Here is an 11,873-nt window from a genome sequence, read left to right as displayed (position 1 = left end):
ATAGGAGGTTCATTAAGGACTTCTCAAAAATCTCCCGGCCTCTGACTAATTTATTACAAAAAGATATACCATTTTTCTTTGATGATGATTGCGTAGAAGCATTTGAAATACTTAAGAAAGCATTGATCTTTGCACCTATTGTTCAGCCACCTGATTGGAATTTACCTTTTGAAATTATGTGTGGTGCTAGTGATTATGCTGTAGGTGTTGTTCTAGGGCAAAGAGTTGATAAGAAATTAAATGTTATTCAATATGCTAGTAAAACTCTAGATAATGCTCAGAGAAATTATGCTACTACTGAAAAAGAATTCTTAGCAGTTGTATTTGCTTGTGATAAGTTCAGACCTTATATTGTTGATTCTAAAGTAACTATTCACACTGATCATGCTGCTATTAAATATCTTATGGAAAAGAAAGATGCTAAACCTAGACTTATTAGATGGGTTCTCTTGCTACAAGAATTTGATTTGCATATTGTTGATAGAAAGGGAGCTGAGAACCCCGTTGCAGACAACTTGTCTAGGTTAGAAAATGTTCTTGATGACCCACTACCTATTGATGATAGCTTTCCTGATGAACAACTGAATGTCATAAATGCTTCTCGTACTGCTCCATGGTATGCTGATTATGCTAATTATATTGTTGCTAAATTTATACCACCTTGTTTCACATACCAGCAAAAGAAAAAGTTTTTCTATGATTTGAGACATTACTTTTGGGATGACCCACATCTTTATAAAGAAGGAGTAGATGGTGTTATTAGACATTGTGTAACTGAGCATGAACGGGAACAGATCCTACGCAAGTGTCACTCCGAGGCTTATGGAGGACACCACGCTGGAGACAGAACTGCACATAAGGTATTGCAATCCGGTTTTTATTGGCCTACTCTCTTCAAGGATGCCCGTAAGTTTGTCTTATCTTGTGATGAATGTCAAAGAATTGGCAATATTAGTAGATGTCAAGAAATGCCTATGAACTATTCACTTGTTATTGAACCATTTGATGTTTGGGGCTTTGATTATATGGGACCTTTTCCTGCCTCTAATGGATACACACATATTTTAGTTGCTGTTGATTACGTTACTAAGTGGGTAGAAGCTATTCCAACTAGTAGTGCTGATCATAACACCTCTATTAAGATGCTTAAAGAAGTTATTTTTCCGAGGTTTGGAGTCCCTAGATATTTAATGACTGATGGTGGTTCACGTTTTATTCATGGTGCTTTTCGTAAAATGCTTGCTAAATATGATGTTAATCATAGAATTGCATCTCCTTATCACCTGCAGTCTAGTGGTCAAGTAGAATTGAGTAATAGAGAGCTCAAATTAATTTTGCAAAAGACTGTCAATAGATCTAGAAAGAATTGGTCCAAGAAACTTGATGATGCATTATGGGCCTATAGAACTGCAAATAAAAATCCTATGGGTATGTCTCCGTATAAAATGGTTTATGGAAAAGCATGTCGCTTACCTCTCGAACTAGAACATAAGGCTTATTGGGCTATTAAAGAGCTCAATTATGATTTCAAACTTGCCGGTGAGAAGAGGTTATTTGACATTAGCTCACTTGATGAATGGAGAACCCAAGCCTACGAAAATGCCAAGTTGTTTAAAGAAAAAGTAAAAAGATGGCATGACAAAAGAATACAAAAGCGTGAGTTTAATGTAGGTGATTATGTATTACTATACAAATCTCGTTTAAGATTTTTTGCAGGAAAACTTCTCTCTAAATGGGAAGGCCCTTACGTTATCGAGGAGGTCTATCATTCTGGTGCCATAAAAATCAACAACTTCGAAGGCACAAATCCGAAGGTGGTGAACGGTCAAAGAATAAAACATTATATCTCAGGTAATCCCATAAATATTGAAACCAATGTTATTGAAACCGTGACCCCGGAGGAATATATAAGGGACACTTTCTGAAATGTTTCAGACTCCGAAAAGGAATAGGTACGTGGTACGGTAAGTAAACCAACTCCAAAATAGTTCTAATGGCAATTTTTCTCCGTTTTGGAATATTTAGAAAAATAGAAAAATAAGAAGCAGTCCGGGAAGGACACGAGGGCTCCATGAGGGTGGAGGGCGCGCCCCCCTGCCTCGTGGGCACCTCGTGCGCTCTCCGGACTCTGTTTTCTTGCACGATACGTATTTTGGTCGGTAAAAATTCATTATATAATCTCCCGAAGGTTTTGGCGCCTGTATCATGCAAATATACTCTGTTCTTGTTTCGAGCTGTTTTTCTGATAGATCTAGATCATCATGGCGTCTCCAAGTGCCCCCAAGGACAAGTTCTTTGAGAAGGTCATCAATCCCTACCTCGCGGAGGTGCTGCAACACCCTCAAACCATTGAGATGCATGAGGGGGTGCTGCACATCCGCGATGTTGAGGGACCACGGAGGACCGGAAGCGTGGAGACAAGGCTTGAAGCAAAGGAGCAACAAGTTTTCAAGTGCCAGGAGATGGTAGAGCATGGACTTGACTCCAATCACATAATGATCACGGAGTTCACCAACAACCACAAGCTGGATGCCAAGGACATTGGGGAGGCCATCTTCAAGCTTCACGAGAAAATTGAGCACCTCCAAGCCCAAATCTATGACCTGCAAAACCAAAACTGTGAGTATGAATATCGATTCAAGAGGATGAGTTTGGCTGCAGATTTAAGGATCCCGGAGACTCGATCATCCTTCTATGATGGTGAGCCTATGCCTTGGAAGATGGACGACAAGCCTACATCATCAACAATCCCTTTACCATCCCCGAAGAAGGAGACATAATCACATGGGTATGGGCACTCCCCTTGGCAACTGCCAAGCTTGGGGGAGGTGCCCCGGTATCGTATCACCATCACACTCCTATCTTTACCGTTTTTCTTAGTTTGATCCTATTAGTAGTATCTTGATCTAGTAGAATAAAGTTTTGGTATGATCTAGTTTTGAGTTTTGCTTTATGATCCCTCTATGTAATCGAGTCTGTGAGCTATATAATAACGATTAGTGTTGAGTCAAGGGCTTGATTATTTTGCCATGATCTTGAGTGAATAAAAGAAAAAAGAAAAAGAATAAAAAGAAATAAAGAAATCATATTAATCTTATTGAGAGTAATGACTTCACATAGAAAGAGTATGATGATTAAAAATTGTTGAGAGTTGACAGACATAGCTTTGGTCATCGTTGCAATTAAGAAAGAGAGGTTTCACATATAAATATACTATCTTGGACATCTTTTATGATTGGGAGCACTCATTAAAATATGACATGCTAAAGAGTTGATGTTGGACAAGGAAGACAACGTAATGGGTTATGTTTTCTTATATCTGAGAAAAAGTATATTGTCATGGATCATCCAACATGTTGAGCTTGCCTTTCCCCCTCATGCTAGCCAAATTCTTTGCACCAAGTAGAGATACTACTTGTGCTTCCAAATACCCTTAAACCAGTTTTGCCATGAGAGTCCACCATACCTACCTATGGATTGAGTAAGATCCTTGAAGTAAGTTGTCATCGGTGCAAGCAATAAAAATTGCTCTCTAAATATGTATGATTGATTGGTGTGGAGAAAATAAGCTTTATACGAACTTGTGATGTGGAAGAAATAAAAGCGACTGACTGCATAATAAAGGTTCATATCACAAGTGGCAATATAAAGTGACGTTCTTTCGCATTAAGATTTTGTGCATCCAACCCTGAAAGCGCATGGCAACCTCTGCTTCCCTCTGCGAAGGGCCTATCTTTTATTATTACCTTCTACCTTATGCAAGAATCGTGGTGATCTTCACCTTTCCATTTTACATTTTATCCTTTGGCAAGCACAGGGTGTTGGAAAGATCCTGATAAATATACCTAATTGGATGTAGGTTAGCATGAGCTATTATTGTTGACATTACCCTTGAGGTAAAAGGTTGGGAGGCGAAACTATAAGCCCCTATCTTTCTCTGTGTCCGGTTAAAACTCCGTAACCACAAGCATTGCGTGAGTGTTAGCAATTATGAAAGACTAAATGATAGTTGAGTATGTGGACTTGCTAGAAAGCTCTGACATAGACTCTTTCTAATGTTATGATAAATTGCAATTGCTTCAATGACTAAGATTATAGTTTGTTAGTTCTCAATAAAGTTTCTGATTCATACTTTGCATTGTGAATAGAATATTACTTGAGCATAAGAAATCATATGACATAATCCATATATGTTGTTGTTATAAGAATAATCATGATACCCTCATGTCCGTATTTTATTTTATCGACACCTCTACCTCTAAACATGTGGACATATTTATCGTTATCGGCTTTCGCTTGAGGACAAGCGAGGTCTAAGCTTGGGGGAGTTGATACGTCCATTTTGCATCATGCTTTTATATCGATATTTATTGCATTATGGGCTGTCATTACACATTATGTCACAATACTTATGCCTATTCTCGCTTATTTTACAAGGTTTATATAAGGAGGGAGAATGCGGACAGCTGTAATTCTGGGCTGGAAAAGGAGCAAAATTAGAGACCTATTCTGCACAACTCCAAAAGTCCTGAAACTCCACGAAATTTATTTTTGGAAATAATAAAAAATATTGAGCGGAAGAAATACGCCAGGGGGGCCTCCACCTGTCCACGAGGGTGGGGGCACACCCTACCCCCCTGGGCGCGCCCCTGCCTCATGGGCCCCCTGTTGGCCCTCCGGTGCCCATCTTCTGCTATATGAAGTCTTTCGTCGGAAGAAAAATCATAAGCAAGCTTTCGGGACGAGACTCCGCCGCCACGAGGCGGAACCTTGGCGGAACCAATCTAGGGCTCCGGCAGAGCTGTTCTGCCGGGGACACTGCCCTCTGGGAGGGGGAAATCATCGCCATCATCATCACCAACACTCCTCTCATCGGGAGAGGGCAATCTCCATCAACATCTTCACCAGCACCATCTCCTCTCAAACCCTAGTTCATCTCTTGTATCCAATTCTTGTCTCATAGTCTGGGATTGGTACCTGTAGGTTGCTAGTAGTGTTGATTACTCCTTGTAGTTGATGCTAGTTGGTTTATTTGGTGGAAGATCATATGTTCAGATCCTATATGCATATTAATACTCCTCTGGTTATGAACATGAATATGCTTTGTGAGTAGTTACGTTTGTTCCTGAGGACATGGGAGAAGTCTTGCTATTAGTAGTCATGTGAATTTGGTATTCGTTCGATATTTTGATGAGATGTATGTTTTCTATCCTCTAGTGGTGTTATGTGAACGTCGACTACATGACACTTCACCATTATTTGAACGCAAATCATATGAACGTGATGAAAACTAGCTTGACGATAATTCCCATGTGTCCTCGGGAGCGCTTTTCTCTATATAAGAGTTTGTTCAGGCTCGTCCTTTGCTACAAAAAGGATTGGGCCACCTTGCTGCACTTTATTTACTTTTGTTACTTATTGCTCGTTACAAATTATCTTATCACAAAACTATCTGTTACCTATTATTCGGTGCTTGCAGAGAATACCTTGCCGAAAACCGCTTATCATTTCCTTCTGCTTCTCATTGGGTTCGACACTCTTACTTATCGAAAGGACTACGATAGATCCCCTATACTTGTGGGTCATCAGGGGCGGCGCCCCCTTTCCTTCCTCCTCTCTCCTTCCCTTCCCCTTCTCCTACTCCTACTAGGAAAGGAGGAGTCCTACTCCCGGTGGGAGTAGGACTCCCCCCCTTGGCGCGCCCTCCTCCTGGCCGGCCGCCTCCCCCTAGATCCTTTATATATGGGGGCAGGGGCACCCCAAAGGCACAACAATTGATCATTGATCTTTTAGCCGTGTGCGGTGCCCCCCTCCACCATAATACACATCGGTCATATCGTAGCGGTGCTTAGGCAAAGCCCTGCGTCGGTAGCTTCATCAACATCGTCACCACGCCATCGTGCTGACGAAACTCTCCCTCGAGCTCTACTGGATCGTGAGATCGCGGGACGTCACCGAGCTGAACGTGTGCTGAACGCGGAGGTGCCGTACATTCGGTACTGCTACCTCTTGAGCACTGCGTTGGTTTTCCCTTGAAGAGGAAAGGGTGGTGCAGTAAAGTAGCGTAAGTATTTCCCTCAGTTTTTGAGAACCAAGGTATCAATCCAGTAGGAGATCACGCACGAGTCCCTCACACCTACACAAACAAATAAGAACCTCGCAACCAACGCGATAAAGGGGTTGTCAATCCCTCTACGGTCACTTACGAGAGTGAGATCTGATAGATATGATAAGCAAATATTTTTGGTATTTTTATGATAAAGAGAAATAAAGATGCAAAGTAAAATAAAAGGCAATAAAAATAACTAAGTGTTGGAAGATTAATATGATGGAAAGTAGACCCGGGGGCCATAGGATTCAGTAGTGGCTTCTCTCAAGATAGCATAAGTATTACGGTGGGTAAACGAATTACTGTCGAGCAATTGATAGAATTGAGCATAGTTATGAGAATATCTAGGTATGATCATGTATATAGGCATCACGTCCGCGACAAGTAGACCGAAACGATTCTGCATCTACTACTATTACTCCACACATCGACCGCTATCCAGCATGCATCTAGAGTATTAAGTTCATAAGAACAGAGTAATGCTTTAAGTAAGATGACATGATGTAGAGGGATAAACTCATGCAATATGATATAAACCCCATCTTTTTATCCTCGATGGCAACAATACAATACATGTTGTTTCCCTTTCTATCACTGGGATCGAGCACCGCAAGATTGAACCCAAAGCTAAGCACTTCTCCTATTGCAAGAAAGATCAATCTAGTAGGCCAAACCAAACTGATAATTCGAAGAGACTTGCAAAGATAACCAATCATACATAAAAGAATTCAGAGGAGATTCAAATATTGTTCATAGATAATCTTGATCATAAACCCACAATTCATTGGATCTCGACAAACACACTGCAAAAGAAGATTACATCGAATACATCTCCAAGAAGATCGAGGAGAACTTTGTATTGAGATTCAAAGAGAGAGAAGAAGCCATCTAGCTAATAACTATGGACCCGAAGGTCTGAGGTAAAATACTCACACATCATCGGAGAGGCTATGGTGTTGATGTAGAAGCCCTCCGTGATCAATGCCCCCTCCGGCGGAGCGCCGGAAAAGGCCCCAAGATGGGATCTCACGGGTACAGAAGGTTGTGGCGGTGGAAATAGGGTTTTGGCTCCGTCTTTGATAGTTTGGGGGTACGTAGGTATATATAGGAGGAAGAAGTACGTCGGTGGAGCAACATGGGCCCCACGAGGGTGGAGGGCGCGCCTGGGGGGTAGGCACGCCCCCGTGCCTCGTGCTCTCCTCGTTGATTGCTTTGCGTAGACTCCAAGTCCTATGGATCACGTTTGTTACAAAAATCACGTTCCCGAAGGTTTCATTCCGTTTGGACTACGTTTGATATCCTTTTCCTTCGAAACACTGAAATTGGCACAAAAAACAGCAGTTCGGGCTGGGCCTCCGGTTAATAGGTTAGTCCCAAAAATAATATAAAAGTGTATAATAAAGCCCATTAAACATCCAAAACAGAATATAATGTAGCATGGAACAATAAAAAATTATAGATACGTTGGAGACGTATCAAGCATCCCCAAGCTTAATTCCTGCTCGTCCTCGAGTAGGTAAATGATAAAAATAGAATTTTTGATGTGGAATGCTACTTAGCATAATTTTCAATGTAATTCTCTTATTTGTGGTATGAATATTCAGATCCGAAAGATTCAAGATAAAAGTTTAATATTGACATAAAAATAATAATACTTCAAGCATACTAACTAAGCAATTATGTCTTCTCAAAATAACATGGCCAAAGAAAGCTATCCCTACAAAATCATATAGTCTGGCTATGCTCTATCTTCATCACACAAAGTATTTAAGTCATGCACAACCCCGATGAGAAGCCAAGCAATTGTTTCATACTTTTGGTGTTCTCAAACTTTTTCAATCTTCACGCAATACATGAGCGTGAGCCATGGACATAACACTATATGTGGAATAGAATGGTGGTTGTGGAGAAGACAAAAAGGAGAAGATAGTCTCACATCAACTACGCGTATCAACGGGCTATGGAGATGCCCATCAATAGATATCAATGTGAGTGAGTAGGGATTGCCATGCAACGGATGCACTAGAGCTATAAGTATATGAAAGCTCAACAAAAGAAACTAAGTGGGTGTGCATCCAACTCGCTTGCTCACGAAGACCAAGGGCATTTTGAGGAAGCCCATCATTGGAATATACAAGCCAAGTTCTATAATGAAAAATTCCCACTAGTATATGAAAGTGATATCATAGGAGACTCTCTATCATGAAGATAATGGTGCTACTTTGAAGCACAAGTGCGGAAAAAGGATAGTAGCATTGTCCCTTCTCTCTTTTTCTCTCATTTTTTGGGGCCTTTTCTCTTTTTTTATGGCCTCTTTTTTCTCTTTTTTTATTTTTCGTCCGGAGTCTCATCCCGACTTGTGGGGGAATCATAGTCTCCATCATCCTTTCCTCACTTGGGACAATGCTCTAATAATGATGATCATCACACTTTTATTACTTACAACTCAACAATTACAACTCAATACTTAGAACAAAATATGACTCTATGTGAATGCCTCCGGTGGTGTACCGGGATATGCGATGAATCAAGAGTGACATGTATGAAAGAATTATGAACGGTGGCTTTGCCACAAATACGATGTCAACTACATGATCATGCAAAGCAATATGACAATGATGGAGCGTGTCATAGTAAACGGAACGGTGGTAAGTTGCATGGCAATATATCTCGGAATGGCTATGGAAGTGCCATGATAGGTAGGTATGGTGGCTGTTTTGAGGAAGGTATATGGTGGGTGTATGATACCGGCGAAAAGTGCGTGGTATTAGAGAGGCTAGCAATGGTGGAAGGATGAAAAGTGCGTATAATCCATGGACTCAACATTAGTCATAAAGAACACATAAACTTGTTGCAAAAATCTACAAGTTATCAAAGCAAAGTATTACGCACATGCTCCTAGGGGGATAGATTGGTAGGAAAAGACCATCGCTCGTCCCCGACCGCCACTCATAAGGAAGACAATCAATAAATAAATCATGCTCTGACTTCATCACATAACGGCTCACCATATGTGCATGCTAAGGGAATCACAAACTTTAACACAAGTATTCCTCAAATCCACAACTACTCAACTAGCATGACTCTAATATCACCATCTTCATATCTCAAAACAATTATCAAGCATCAAACTTCTCATAGTATTCAACACACTCATAAGATTTTTTTTACTAATCTTGGATGCCTATCATAATTAAAGCAAATTACCATGCTGTTTTGTAGGACTCTCAAAATAATATAAGTGAAGCATGAGATAACAATAGTTTCTATAAAACAAATCCACCACCGTGCTCTAAAAGATATAAGTGAAGCACTAGAGCAAAAACTATATAGCTCAAAAGATATAAGTGAAGCACATAGAGTATTCTACTAAATTTCGAATCATGTGTGTCTCTCTCAAAAGGTGTGTACAGCAAGGATGATTGTGGTAAACTAAAAAGAAAAGACTCAAATCATACAAGACGCTCCAAGCAAAACACATATCATGTGGTGAATAAAAATATAGCTCCAAGTAAAGTTACCGATGGACGAAGACGAAAGAGGGGATGCCTTCCGGGGCATCCCCAAGCTTTGCCTTTTTGGTGTCCTTAGATTATCTTGGGGTGCCATGGGAATCCCCAAGCTTAGGCTCTTGCCACTCCTTGTTCCATAATCCATCAAATCTTTTACCCAAAACTTGAAAACTTCACAACACAAAACTTAACAAAAAATCTCGTGAGCTCCGTTAGCGAAAGAAAACAAAACACCACTTCAAGGTACTGTAATGAACTCATTATTTATTTATATTGGTGTTAAACCTACTGTATTCCAACTTCTCTATGGTTTATAAACTATTTTATTAGGCATAGATTCATCAAAATAAGCAAACAACACACGAAAACAGAATCTGTCAAAAACAGAGCAGTCTGTAGTAATCTGTAACTAACGCAAACTTCTGGAGCTCAGAAAAATCTACCAAAATAGGAAGACATATACAATTTGTTTATTGATCTACTGAAATTGGAATCAGTATTTTATCACGTTCTGGTGATTTTTAACAATTGTTTTCGTGAACAGAAAGTTTCTGGAATTTTCAGCAAGATCAAATAGCTATCATCCAAGAAGATCCTATAGGTTTAACTTGGCACAAACACTAATTAAAACATAAAAAAAATCTAACCAGAGGATAGATCAAATATTTATTCCTAAACAGAAGCAAAAAGAAAAAATAAAAACTAAAATAAAATTGGGTTGCCTCCCAACAAGCGCTATCGTTTAACGCCCCTAGCTAGGCATAAAAGTAAGGATAGATCTAGGTATTGCCTTCTTTGGTAGGCAATCCATAAGTAGCTCTCGTAATAGATTCATATGGTAATTTTATTTTCTTTCTAGGAAGTGTTCCATGCCTTTCCTTCACGGAAATTGGAATCTAATATTCCCTTCTTTCATATCAATAATTGCACCAATCGTTCTAAGGAAAGGTCTACCAAGAATAATGGGACATGAAGGATTGCAATCTATATCAAGAACAATGAAATCTACGGGCACATAGTTCCTATTTGCAACAATAAGAACATCATTAATTCTTCCCATAGGTTTCTTAATAGTGGAATCCGCAAGGTGCAAGTTTAAAGAACAATCATCAAATTCACGGAAACCTAGCAAATCACACAAAGTTTTTGGAATCGTGGAAACACTAGCACCCAAATCACACAAAGTTTTTGGAATCGTGGAAACACTAGCACCCAAATCACACAAAGCATAGCATTCATGATCTTTAATTCTAATTTTAATATTAGGTTCCCATTCATCATAAAGTTTTCTAGGGATAGAAACTTCCAACTCAAGTTTTTATTCATAAGATTGCATTAAAGCATCAATGATATGTTTAGTAAAAGCTTTATTTTGGCTATAAGCATGAGGAGAATTTAGCACGGATTGCAACAAGGAAATACAATCTATCAAGGAGAAATTATCATAATTAAATTCCTTGAAATCCAAAATAGTGGGTTCATTAATATCTAAAGTTTTGATCTCTTCAATCCCACTTTTACCAATTCTTGCATCAAGATCTAAAAACTCTGAATTTTTGGGACGCTGTCACACCCTGATTCTCATGCCACAACACTTAAGCTAATGAATCATGATAAAATGTGGTTTGACAAAAACTTTTGAGTGTTTTGGACCTTGCCTTGATTGGAGTTTGTCTGTTGTTTGCATGTCCTCTAAAAATAAAATAAATCCTCCAACTCCTATACTTCATCTCCTTGCTCCAAACTCTTGAACTAATGGTCATGCCATGTGTATAGTACATTATAATATTTTCTTAAAAAAATAATTTGGCCAAAAAGTATTTTCTAAATTTAGTTTTCCAAAAACCCCTGAATTGAGATTTGCACTGCAAGTACTTAACTAAGGGCAGTAAAAATCTTTCCAAAAATATATTTGACTCCTATTAGATATAGGACACCCAGAAATGACAAAAATATAATTTTAAAATTTATTTTCCTATTTTATTTAAAGGCTCTTTCTTAAGTCCAGAAATGATCTTTAATAGGTTAAAATTATTTTAATGCTTTAAAAATATTTGGGAAAAACCTAGGGAAACTCAGTGGACATATATTGTCCATATATAAGAGTTTCAACACATGGGCATGTTCAAAATATTGGTCAAATCCCTCAAAAACCCTTTCTGGATATTTCAAGCTTTTGAAATATTTACAAAGGAAATATTCCCCAAAAATGCCAAGAAAATTCTAGCATGCCACATATTGCATGTTCGATC

Source organism: Aegilops tauschii, chromosome 4, assembly GCF_002575655.3.
Source record: "Aegilops tauschii subsp. strangulata cultivar AL8/78 chromosome 4, Aet v6.0, whole genome shotgun sequence".
Lineage (NCBI taxonomy): Eukaryota > Viridiplantae > Streptophyta > Magnoliopsida > Poales > Poaceae > Aegilops > Aegilops tauschii.
The sequence above is the reverse complement of the archived record's forward strand: the minus strand, read 5'-3'. Positions refer to the sequence as shown.